This window comes from Hermetia illucens, chromosome 5 (assembly GCF_905115235.1).
Source record: "Hermetia illucens chromosome 5, iHerIll2.2.curated.20191125, whole genome shotgun sequence".
In the NCBI taxonomy this organism is placed as follows: domain Eukaryota; kingdom Metazoa; phylum Arthropoda; class Insecta; order Diptera; family Stratiomyidae; genus Hermetia; species Hermetia illucens.
Genome location: NC_051853.1, coordinates 63,583,517 through 63,597,226, shown reverse-complemented (window position 1 = coordinate 63,597,226; position 13,710 = coordinate 63,583,517). Strand labels below are relative to the sequence as shown.

General features: G+C 41.2%; 1 protein-coding gene across 2 annotated transcripts in view; it reads left to right on the top strand.

Annotated features, from left to right (window-relative positions):
- The first annotated feature begins 1,018 nt into the window (after positions 1-1,018).
- The window catches only part of LOC119657977 (loricrin), a 97,339-nt gene continuing 84,647 nt past the window's right edge, over positions 1,019-13,710 (top strand). The window contains exon 1 of one of the 2 annotated variants that reach the window (XM_038065190.1): positions 1,019-1,311. The gene's annotated coding sequence lies outside the window, so the exon portion shown is untranslated. The remainder of the gene's footprint in view (positions 1,312-13,710) is intronic. The other variant, XM_038065188.1, reaches the window with a different exon arrangement.

The window sequence follows — 13,710 nt, the reverse complement described above, 5'->3', positions numbered from 1 at the left end:
TTCCTTAATCGTTTTTTAGCCCGTTTTATCGATTCAGGTCACCATTGTTCAACTTTTCAATGACTGCTTCATTGTACTCCTCCTCGTTCATGATTACAATCGCATTTCCCTTGTCCGCATTTATGTAAAAAACTGGCTTTGCCTTGACACTTCTGACGATATTGGCTTTTTATATCACACCTTAATGTTTGATTCGTAACAAACATAAGACTGAGTGACAGAACCGAGTATGTTAAATCTGGACTTGCCAGCGCTTTCGAACTAGTCCTTTTGCACTAATTCAACGTTAACCTCATTGTGGAGCCGTAGTTCGAGTTTACTTTTATTTTTCGGACAATATAGCGTTCGTCTACTGTTGCTCGCATTGTTCTATCTTTATTGTGAAGCTTGTTCTCATCTACAAAGTGTGATATTATGTCCTAAACTATAAAGCACACCAGCTCTGTTATTTTCCTAAGCATAGAACCAGCTCACGCTGGTCAATGATAGGTCGTCTTCCCACCCCAGGTACATTTACGTACACTCCCCACTGCAACTGCCTGATGTATTATATAGATTTTCCAAGTCAATTTCAGAATTTTCCATTTCAAATTTAGACTTTTCCATTTTCAATTCAGAATTTTATCTTTTTGCCTATGTTCCAGCAAAGGTTGAAAATGGAGCGTCTATTACTGCAAACGGTAACCCAACATCTGCTTACCCTCAAAGCATTTCGCGAGCTCCATATGATACCCATTGAAGCAATTTCAATGCCAGCAGCGAGCAGAATCCCCACCGGGAGAGAAAGTAACGCAAAGTTGATGACTCGAATCGGGAGCTTAGGGAACCACTTTGGGGCTTTTGGGAGTGAAAATGGTTACAAGATTCCGAGCTTCGAGTATGAAAATTGTTCACAAGAGCACAGATGCTTCCGGGGAGCCTTCGGCGAGTCTCCGTCTGCTCTCAATGTTGGGGCCCGCAGTCATGGTTGCAAGAATAAGCAGTCGCTTACCCACGTTACATATTCCGGCTCCCCAGAAATCTCCGTCCGACATACGCTGGCAACTATACTCAGTTGGAGCAGGTTGGGCATAGTTTCCCAGCTAATTTCCACGACTTCGGGGGAGCTTTCATTTCAATATTGTCTCAGTTTGTGTCGGACTTTTAGAACGTCGAGTTCGAGTTCGTTCCAAGACTATTTCGGCTACATCGAGCCATAAGTGTCGTTTCGTGTCTTCCGCGAGAGTTCCACTTTGTGCGGCTCCTATCTGGGAACTTGTTTTCATATCATCAACACCAGGAGAAATCGTCGCAATCCGAGGCTGACCTTAGGTTGGTACAACGTTCCACGTTCCTTGCGGACGTCCTTATCGCCGATTGTGGATTATTACTAATATTGGAGCGTTTATTTTTTACTGTGCCCTCCGACCCTGCGAAGACTTTCGTAGCTTCGGATATTGATTGTGCTAATACGCAAATTAGCGAGCCGTGGCGGCATGTGTAAACGCCTGTATGAGCCACTCTCTGGCCGAGGTTATTCGTCATCTATGGCATTTCCAAAATTGGATGTTTTGCGTGGTTCGCAGCGGTAAGAATGGTATTGTGTTGACTCCACGCTCAAGGAAAGTTGTTGAACCGAATTTATTCGCCAGGATTCGATTTGGGGATTCCTTGGTGTGGATTTGTTTTGACTTTGTTGTATGTTCGAGAGTGGTAATATCTCCTCGATGAAGGGAGACCTCTGTGGGGGTGATTTATTAGATGAAGGGTTCGATCCCGTCTAGCTCATGTGTCGCCAGTTGGCATTTATGATTATTGCATATTCTTATATTGGAAATATCGATTTCACCTTTGTTAGGTATTTCAAAAGCGTCGTATGAATTTTAAATTTAGATTATCTTCAGTCTTGCGTCTGGTGAATTGTCACCATTGAAGAAGTTATGTTTCGACAAATCCATAGTGAAAAAATTTGAACACCTAGTTTAGAAATATTTACCATTCTCTGTGACTCCATTGTTTTCACGGAACTATGTATAGCATCATTCACTATTATAGGTATTTATTTCGAAAGTCGGTGAACAAAGAAGACTGAGTAATGCATTGATACATGTGCATCAACGTATGAAGGATTAGTACTGAGAATGCACTTAAGATGAACTTGATTATATGCATTCAGGCTAAATTAATACAGACTTGGCTGACTGGAAATTCGGTTTTAATGGATTATGTAATAATGCTGAATTGTAAACTAACTCTTTGCATCAGACCTAATAAGAGGGGGATGGAAAAGGGGGGATTCCTCGGGCCCGGACTTTCCTTGGAGCCCAGAATAAAACTTTCAATGAAAAAAGGATAATAACCAGCATACTTTTCGCTCGAAACGCGTATAATTTCCACCCCAGATGAAGGTAGGGTAGAGCTGGTCATTCCAAGTAGACGCAAAACGGCCTCAACACCGAAGTAGATGAAAAGTACCTAAAGGCCGACAGAAATGGTAATAGCATGCTACTTTAGACAATGATTTAAAATCTAACTTACTAAGTAAATCCGATTCAAACGAGCCAACTTCACCCTCTAAGGCTACCAGGGCTGAACAATGGGAATTATCAGTTCCAGAAGAGTCATTCCACTGAGTTTTCTTTTCTCCCCTCCCTCCGTTTTTAACTATATTTACTCATTCTTGCTTTGATTGTTGCTAATCGGTTTGAGCTACCGAAATCCACTGTTCATTGCTTTCTGGTACCTATTGTTCACTTTACAAAGCCAAACATTGGCTTAAGTAAGTGTCTACGTCCCGTTGAGAATAAGCTAGCTTTGGTAATTAGAAAACGAAAAAGATGACACTGGTTTCTTCCTTAGAAAACTCAACTTTAGAAGATATGCGTGATATCTTTCATTTGGCAAACGCTATGCAGGTGGCGTTATAGACTATTTAGCTCTCATTCAATTTGTTTTTATTTTCTTCTTAAGAAAGAGAGAGTTGCCTTAGTCAAGACGATGAGGACTTCAGACCTGAATTCTGTGCAAAATGAAAACAAAAGAAATGTGATCACAAGAAGCCTAACCTACATCGTTAAATGTACTAATCAAAAGCTAACCAAGTATGTTTTATTGTCTTCTGCAATAGAGCTGCGTGTGGATGCTACTAGCCTTTCACTTGTGTGCTTCCAGACTTGTAAATATTGTTGGCCTTCATTTCTACCGTCAACACTTTATTATAGACTTCCCCGGAAATGTTACAATATTCAAAAATATTTTCAATATTAGCTAGAATCAGACAGTTTCTGGTAGAACCTTTGATTTGTCGAAATAATACTTTCTGGTGAAATTTGCTTTCCTTTTGTGCTTAAGAATTTAAATTACTTATTTATGTCGGGAACGTGATTAAGACGAACTAACCTGTGGGAGGTGATTTAGAGGAGCCTACTTTGGGCTGCTATATATTTGTTTGCCGATGTTCGGATAGCGTAATGATTAGAGCCCTAACTTTTCACATTAGGAAGGTTGTGTTTCAAACTTTATTGTTTCAAAAGAATTTCCAATCGTCGGGTATCAATTGCCTCAATTGTGAATGAATGTCTGAGCCAAATTGTAGTATGTAATAATTCCCAGCAAGCGCAATACAGATCACTTTGCCTTCAGGGGCACGGTTTTGGACTCGAAATGAAGTGCTTTAATACTCTTCAATAGGTCATTAGATTTTTCACATTTGATTTAAGGACCCAGATAATTGCAAGAATTTCGATGTAAGGGTGATTCCTAACAAAGCTTACCAAGCGACTATACTTGACTTAGGCAAACTGATGACAATTTCGCTCGGGGGCATAATTTTGACAAGAGCACGGTTAACGTTTTCAGTCATTTAAGTCTAAACTCTAATAAGGATAATGGATTCTAAGCCGCACTGCTTCACAGCTTGGAAAACATATTTTACAAGTTCACGCATCTCTTCACAGCGAACTTAAATGTTTAGTCCTTCGTATAACGTAGGCAAATCTGACGAGAGGGAGGGGAAGGGTCGATTCTCCCCAGACCTTATGATTTCCAAAAGGTCCGAAAAAGAGACACACAGATTAGACTCCCCCCCCCCCTCCAAAAAAAACCGAACCACTGATAGATTAGATGATTGTCCAGAAGGTGGTAGTTTAGACTAAACGAATTAGCACCTAAAGAGACCTCAACTTAGCTGTGTAGCGAAGGGAACGCTTGGAAGGACCCTACTCATAGAAGGACGTTTTTCATGTATTCTTGAGGGTTGTGATAGAACCACTCAAAAGCTGCATGTTCCCGCGGAGCAAGTGGACTAATCTCTTGCTGAAATTCAGCCTTTTCCTTGGTCTTTCCATTGAGGGTGTACATATTTAGTATGCAGACACGTATTTGCTTCGCTCGGACTAATTTCCTTACTTCGTTAGGCCGTGCATGCCTCAAGAACCCTTGCTGACACGACCGGCGCTCTTCCTGCCATGTCAACTGAGTTGAACGCTCTAGCATTTCTGCAAGGCTTGGCTTAGAATATCCCAACACTATCATTTTGTTTTAACGATATTGGATGCATTTTCTTGGTTGGCCCGCGTGGTGCCTGTCACCAAGAGAGATCAGGTAGAATTTACCATAGTGAATTGCTCTAACTATACTTTATTTATCCCTTTCCCTTATCTCAGCATTTAATTTTACTTAGGACAGTAGAAAGTATCTTGCCTTAAACCTTTCTCCCTTACCTGGGATTGAGATAAGCATGCTATGTAAACAACATGTTAGAGTGAGCTATTGTCACACTTTTCAGTCTATACTGCCCAGAGCAACCAGACCGCGTCCTTTAATTCTTAAACTTGAGCAATGATACGCACTGTCTTCGTCAACGGAAGAACCAAGAAAGCTCCATGCAGGAGGAGCAAATCGAGTTTCTAGGCGGCACGGGATGTCATTGCATATCCACTGGTTAGGTACGAGGCGCGTGTGTGTTTGACGCCTAGATGATTTTCTTGTGTGTGTTTCCTCATCCCATGTGTCACATATACGACACCAAACAGCTTCAAAAAGATTCATGCTATTCTTCATGCGAAGTTGATGGAGGAATGCCAAACTTACGCAATGGTTTTCATCGACTATTCGAATTTAAGCAATGTGTCGTAGCCATGAACTCATTTCCGACTCCATAGAATGATCCTGGCCCGTATAGCGCCGTTTCTGCCCCATCCTTGGCTAGCTCGTCCGCTGCCTCTTTGCTTTCTAACACAATGTGGCCTGGAAGCCAGAGTAGCTACACCTTATTGAACGAGCGTGTTCAGTTTGTTAATGCATTCCCATATCAGTTTGAAATTGACCTGGGAAGACCTAAGTGCTAAGTGTTCTGTCCCTTTAAGTTCCTTTCGAGGTTGAAGGAGGCATATCTGTCTATAGTGTATATTTCTGCATAATATGCTGGTGTGCTTGCCCATTGGTTCGTTTTCCTTGGAACAATGACCCTGCGTCTGCTCTCCCTGCCCTGAGGGATTCGTCACGCTCTTCCAGTTTGTCCTGTTGCTCCAATGTGTTTCGAGCTACTTATCGAAGTGCCATGTTATCCCCTGGTATTAGGATTTCGGGATGACGTCTAGAAAAAATCTCAACTTTCCTTCGATTTAGGCAGCTTCTGTCTCACTGGTACTTCCGAACATTCTGAAGATCTTCCTCATTGCTTGCGCAGATGGCGAGTAGTCAATCCCAGAAGGACTGCCGGGGATGCCGTTGGACGTGTTCTCATTACACCACTAATACACATACAAGCCTATCTTTGAAGTTTGTGACGGTCCCTGAATATTGTGTTGAGTTCCGTTCTGTTTGCCCAGATTATCACCTTATAGGCAATCACTGATTATTATTCTGCTAAGGGAAAGTCGCACCGCGTCCTTGAAGAACTATTGTGCCCTTTTTACTGGTTATAGTATACCTATCTAGTATCTCAAGCAGGCCTATAACCGTTAGGAACTTTAGTATGCTCCCTACTTCCAGATCTTTCAGCTTTGCATGTGGTATTAAGTGTTCTCCCAGATGTCTCGACCTACTTTGCACAAGTGCCAGACACTGTCCCAGGACGTGTATAGAGGTTTCGTCCTCCTCCTCACAAAACCTGCAGGCAGTGTACGAAGATATCCCTAGGTTCCCTAGGTGATAGTTCAGCCGACAATGACCAGTGAGAATTCCCACTATGGGGAGGGTTCTTTTTGGTGAGGTTTCTTCTTGGTGAGGTTTAAGCAATCCTTTGTGCGCATGGGTTCGTATCCACCAATAAGCAATCACTGATACTTTACCCTTGTTACCCGTTTCATCTCCTTGCCATGACTCTCAGGTGTTCAAGGTTGCGCTTCTAAGTGAACGGTACTATACTGGCTTTGGCTGGATTTATGCGCTGGCCCACCTTTTTGCACAGTCCACATTCTGGTTAGGATTCTATCACATAGGGTGTCCTCACATTTACTCCTACAGACTAGAACAATATCTTCAGCGAAACCCTAGACAATTATTCCAGTATTTGTTAGCTCCCATATTCCACATTAATGATGATAATACCCCACGTTTTAAGTAGGAATGATGTCTGCCAAATTGGCCTGAAAGATTTAGAGTGGGAAGGATCCTTCTTATATGCTTGTGGAATAAAGATTCTTGCCCATCTCCATGCCCTTGATATATATCCTAAGGCTATGTTACCTCTCACCACTCCTAGGAAAGATCGTAAGATGATTTCCAATAGTAGTCCTGGGAAAACGCATCTGCTTCGTGTGATTTCAGTAGTTTAAAGAGTTCTGAGAAGTAGGGTACAGGATGCATCGATCGTCCTCATTCCTGATATCTTCTATCTTCAGAGAGACAGAAGATATTGCTTTGTTTTTGACCATAGCTTTATATAGCCTGGATGTTTCTGTCGCTTGATCTATCTCTTCACAGAATTCTTTGAAGCTGTTTCGTTCTGTTTCCCTAGTCACATTGCTATATGTCGTCAGTGTTCTTTTGTACCTCGAGTTTTCGGGTCTGTGTTCTCATTTTGGCTAGGTGCCTGTTCCACCAAGGTGCGGTTCTTGATGACTTCAGTGTTCTATAATAGCTGGACAGCTGGCTTCATATGCGTCAATGATGACTCTGTTGAGGTCTTCCATCACTGTTTCTTGCTCCATTTCGCTCCTGATGTCTTTTTCGGATGCGTTCAGTCATTCTTCACAAGGTTATCTTTCGGTTTCGGCTATTTAAGCTTAATGTTCATCCTGCAGGTTACTACATTAATAGCTCTACGCTGTCTCCAAGTGCAGGATCTAATTTCAAAAATGAATTTTGTGATCAAGAACCCTATAACCCGTATTTGTTTGAGAATTGTGGGGTCCTAAGTCCGCATCAACTTAATGCCGAACCGGATCAAATGGGGAGAAACTTACTTCCTCTTGTTTTGGTCCACGGATCCCTCGTTTAGGGCTTAGCACCCAAACTTTACAAAAATGTCAGCTTTTCGGTTGTTGTTTGTGATGATATCCATAATGCAGAGGCAAGCGATTCTTTGGAGTGAGGACAATTTCTTAACAGGTAGCCAATGCCCGCCATTAGCCACCGTACTAGTATTCCAGAGGGAAGCCACGATATTCATCACCATGTGTGATTTCTATCCTCATAGAACATGATGCTTTTTTTACATGTTCGAAATATTTGTTCCAATCTAGTTTCGTATCCAGGATCACCCCTCAAAAGGAGTCTGCTCATGTGATCAGGCTCTAACTTACATATATCTTCCAGCGTCAATTTAGTTAGGCCTAAGTTCGGAATAGCATAGTAGTATAATTTCAATGTAATCGGTCAAGGTCATAACGCATATGAAATTGCATATTTTGACAGAGTATGAATGACCTCTCTGAAGCTTTAATCGCCGATTCTCCATCTAAAATTATGATAAATGTAATCTCTCGCATAACTTCTTCAAATTCAAGGAAAAATTAACTGAAAGCAGAAACTGCCAAATTATTTTTGTTGTAGGTAACATTGCTTATTTGTATATTGAAAAGAAAATCTCCTTTGTGGCAATCTCTAAATAAGCTGGAGCAGTGTAGTGCTGTAGAATTTCTATAAAAATCCTCGAAGTAAGTTCAGAAATAACGATGTTGGATTTTTCAAAACTAGGACAAAAGTTTCGTTCAGAATTTCTCTCAATTATTGTTTTATTTTAGTTTTACATGGAAAACGTGGAAGGATGAATTTGGTTAGAGTGATAAGGTGATTATCATTGTAGGTGTAAAAAAGTGACTGTAATTAAGGGCAACATATCCCAGCTTTTTTTCTCAAACAATATTTTATTAATTTAAGAAGAGGCAGAAGTTTTTGTTGATATTTATCTTCAGTTCGACTCTGCTTACCTTCTCCAAATCAATAGCCATTTGGATAGCGTTTAAAGCTAGTCGGGGTGCTTGAGGAAAGATATCATGGTTCACTGACGTGCTCAACAATCTCTGTACAAGGCAGCATGAAAGGCTTCAGCGATAATAAAAAGGAAAAGTAGCCTTGCCGGACAACGCTTTGGTATTCGAAATTTTACCTCGATGAGCATATGAAGTTTTGCGTCGTCATATATGGCAAAAAATAATAGCTAAAATAATCCTGGAACGCATCAAAGAACATCTCGCAAACTTGATCGACAGATTGCAGGCTGGTTTCCTCTCCGGATCCTCCTGCATTGACCACATCAACACTGTGTGGATTATTTTAGAGCAGTGCGCAGAGTTTAGATCTTTACCTCACCTGCTTTTCATCAAATTTGAAAAAGTGTTCGACAGAATGAACAGGGATTGCATCTGGCGGTCTCTACGCAGGAGGGCATTTCGGATGATGGCGCAAAATGTCATTGGTCGCATCGAGCTAAAATCTCGGAGGAATTTCAGGTTCAAAGCGGAATCCGCCAAGATTGCATTTTGTCACTAAAAATTCTTTCCTCTTGATAACGGTGAAGTTTTTCATGCGGCCTCCTCCAGAGGACGGATGTATGGTGATTACAAGGACCTCCAGATGGCATCAGTCTACACCAGAACGTGGGTGCAGACTTCAAGCTTCCTAGGGGTGTGGACCGCTGGATGTGCGTGACGAAATGGCGGCTTAAATTTGGGAACAGCCTCCTGTAGTAAAGGTAGTAATTCGGTTTCTCCAAGTCCATCTCTCCGCGGGCAACAAATTCCTCGCGAGCGGCTGTACGGAGGCCACGCAAAACGAAAGGCAAGATCTGCGACCAGGATGCTTCATTGCGCGAGTTAACTATTCTATTATATTCTTTGCGATACTAAAACAAGAAAGCAACCTTTCCAATTTGAACGAGGTTGGTTGGTTGAAGCTGAAGTAGAAAATCACAATGAGCACATGCCTAGCCAAGAAAATTAAATGTATAATTTTGCTATTGCTGATGTAGCATTACAATTTTCAAAAAGGTCCATTGGCGGCTAATTGAACTCACATACTTTAGAATTGGATACATTGTACTTTACTTGGCTTATGTAGGAAATGGGAATTAAATTATGTTGAATGTGTGGATTCTTTGTTATTTCAGGGCTCCAACTTGCGCCATAGTGGATGCATTCTGCGACCAATGCCAACGTTCTAGCATCTCATTGGGCTGCGAATGGTATGCGGTTGTCCGCTGGCGGTTGAATCCCAAGAGCTTCCGAGCTCCGGGAAGAAAGTAGATAGGAATTGCATTCCCTCGTCTGTGATGATTATGATGGGAATACCAGCACATGACTGTACTGTAATGTCCTTCAGAGTTATTGCCCCAGGCCACCGAGTAAACCCATCAATGATCGTAAGGCAATATTTGTAGCCGTGCGAGTTTCGCAATGGGGCTACAATGTCGAGGTGCATGATGTTGCGCTTTGTTTACCTAGGGAATACGCTTACTTTATTCCTAGCATGCCTAATGACCTTACACTTTCGACTTCGTTTATTGACGGCCATAAATATTTGCTGGAAACTAGCCCGTTTGTTGTCCGTATGTCATGGTGCGCAAGATCTCGCATCGAACGAAACCCCTCCATACGAAAACCAATCAGAATATATAGCTTAGTTCCCTTTTCGGAGATCTAGCATAAAGGAAGGTGAGCCAAAGATAACTCCTTGAACTTGTATTTGGAGTCCGTCTGCAGACTCTGAAGAATTGTGTCTTCCTTCTGGGTTACAACAAAGGCCGAAAAATCGACTGCGGTTGGGATTTTAAACTTGGCGATCCGGGACAAAGTAACTCATGTTGAATATCCGATGTGAACTGGCTTATGGGGGCTAAGTGCCGGAGTTGGCAAGGGGTCACTTTGACGGACTTATAGTTCGTGACAAGATGAATGGCCTTCCTTCAAGAGGAAAACGAAAGTACTTGATGCTTAGATAAGTGGCTAGTAATTCACGATCGTAAGCGCTATAATTCTGTTTAGCGGGATTTAACTGGTTTGTTGCCAGCTTTGATTCACGATCTAGTGAACAGAAGCGCCTATTTCGATGTCCAAGGCATCAACGAACACGGCTAGAAGTGCATTCTGTTGAAGAGATGCCAAAAGTGCAGTGTCTGCCAGCTGTCGCTTTGACGTTTCTGGAGGCCACACAACCTTCCGCGAATCTTTGGTCTTAGGACCAGACAGGAAAGCGTTTAGTAATGCATGGTGTTGAGAGGCTTTGATCAGGAAACGGCGGTAGAAGTTCACCATGCCCGAGAATCTTCTAATGTTTTTGATCGTCGTTGGCGACGGAAAACTTGCGATCAGTTGCACTTTACCTGGGTCGGGCTGTATGCCCTTAGGGGTGATGGAATGGCCTAGAAATTTTACCTGCTGGAGAAATTTGCATTTTTCAACGTTAAGAATTACGCCATTGTTCAGGAGGCATGCAATGCATTCTAGTTGTGCTAAATGCTCAGATTCGGTGGAAGATGCGAACAGAACGTTATCTAAGTAGACGCAACAGAAGTCCAAGTTTCGTAGTACAGAGTGAATCAGTATGTCTGAACTCGAAGAGTCCAAAATGTGTGGAAATTGCTGTATTTAGAATATCTTTGAAAACTACAAGGATTTGATGGCAAGCCTTGGCGATATTGAAGGTCGAGGAAACCCGACAGTTTGCTAAGTAATGCGTAAAGTCTTGGATGAGTGGATAATGGCACCGATCCGGAATCGTGTGAACATTTACGTGTCCGTAATCTTCACAAAGTTGACCAACTGCTGTTGGCAGGTTTGCATATATCCTGTATAAGTAGTTGTTCAAACTCTTTCCGTGCAACGGGTGGCCCCTTCGAGAAGATTGGGGAATCAGTAGTCTTGATGTGATACTACTTTCGGTAATAATGTTGCAATATTTTTGGATAAATGCAGTATAGGCTATAGCATAGAGCATGATCCTACCAGTTTTGGCGGAAATCGCACTATTAATAACGAAGTTATAACAGGTCAAAGTTGTAGTTTCTTTACAAATTCAAGACTGTGAATGTCAATATCACCCGAAAGTGGATACTCTCACATAATATATGCATATATTGCGTGTTACGTACTAATGGGGCAAATGTACACTCAAATGTTTTTATATAAGAAGCGTCCAGCTTCCGGTTTTCTGACTTGTTTAAGAATAAAACAACAGTGACGTATTTCATTTAGATATACATATCTAATTAAAAACACATTACTTAAAATATTGGAACATATCATTTAGAGGTTGTTTCTGGCATATACATGTATATCCCTTAAGCTTTTGATATGTTTTTTGACGTGTCCTTGCATTATTTCAGCTATTAATTTTGTGACAGCAGGGAGCACGTAAATGCCTTTCCATTTATTACAATCCAGACGGCTGCCCTTTTCCGGAATCTTAATGACCACCGTTGCTTCCTCTCAGATCTCGGATTAGTGGAAGTAATAATACTGCAAAGACTGCAGGGACTATAAGAAAGAGTTTCGCGAGACGGTGCCTTACCATATCGACGGCGAGAGGTGGAATTTCACCATATATTAAAGGTTGGAGACTCGTGATGAAACCTCGTGGTGAAACGCTTCTTCTACCTCTTGAGTTGCTGATCAACACAGTACAGCCCCAAACTACTCACCATTGTCACGAGCTTGGCTTTCCATTATATCCGAGCAAGCTCTTATCAGTGCCCGCCTTTGAAATTCAGGTGACACATCACTATCGTACATTTCCCTAAGTCGAACCATCTCGTGAACCTAGAAAAGCTCCTTCTTGGGCGTATCTGAAATCTCTGTTGATTCTGTATTATCGCTGTATTATTGAAATGTTCCTCATTTTGGATCGAAATGGATTAGCGGATTAGTTCATCTCACCTCATGAAATCCAAATTATAGGAGCAAGTCGGACAAATGGATTATGCAATTCGGGAAGTATCTTGAGCTCTAATAATAAAGTGTTATTCATAATTCTTTTATATAATTTTATCATTGATCTCTTGGTAAACTCTATTCAATAGGAACCCCTCTTTCCGTAATATCATTGCTATTCAAAAGAGTTTTTTAAATAATTTATCCACTATGGTAATATGACCATTAATAGAGAAGAGAATATATATTCTTGTCTTCAAGGATGTTTTCAAGTTTGTGGCTAAAATTAAATCGGATCTAGACAGGGGAATAGAAGATACTGTGGCGACCTAGTCCAAGTGCGAAAGTACAGATCATCTTTCCTGTCAGCAAAAGCAATTATTCGGTTGGAGATATGCCAACTAAAGGTACCGTCAAAGTTGCGCATATTTTCAAAGATTAGAAGCAATTTTTGATGAACACTTAATTATCTTAAATATTTTTATGGGTTTTCCCACTTAAGGAAAGCATTATCACTAATTTACTAAAAGTGCGCAAAATCATTCAAATATTATGGTGGCTATGAAATCACTTTTCTAGGGAATGTCTGTAAAAAAAAGCATTGGAAGCAAGAGTATTTCGCCCAATTACATACATAATACATATCACAAAGCTGAGGCGACAATAAAAACTGGTGGGCCTTGAGCAAACAAGCACGAAATGTACGTGTTTTTTCCACAAAAAGTAGCAGCGAGTTGCGCTCAACACGAGCTAGTGTAAGCCGCTACAAAAATAAACAATCTAAAGATGCTAGCTTGGAGCTTAACAGCGAAGACAGATACGTCATTGATTAAAACTTTGTATTGTGCGACAACGATGTGAGGTACTTTGCTTCCCGTCTGCTTGCTTCCACCCGTGACGAATGTGTCGAGATCAAAGATGATAATTTGATAAGTGGCAGTCAAAATTGAAAAGTGCTGGGCTCCGGTATCCAATTGTGTTGTTCCCAAGAATGTAAACAGTCCGTATTCAGTCGCCAACATGGTCCAAGTTGTAAATCACTTTATCAATGAAAACTAAATAAATCTGAGAAATGCCTGATGATAAGGAGGAGGAACTTAAGCTATTTCGGCTTTTGATGGGATGTGGGTTTTCGATGGATTGGATTTATAAATAGACGAAACTGTTCTGCTTCTGATTGATTCCGTATATAAAATGTAATCGTCCAAGAGATTTATTGAAGGTAAAATAAGACAAGGGAAATGTCAACGAACTAATTTAGAATGGAAGTTGAATGCCGAATTTCATGATTAAAGGATCAAACAAATCCAGACAATCTTTCCTTCCCTTCCTTTTTCCTGCAGGGAAAATGGTATTCTATTTCAAACTTCTGATAGCTAGAACAATGAATCCAGTTTTACTTATGAAGTTATCCATTAGG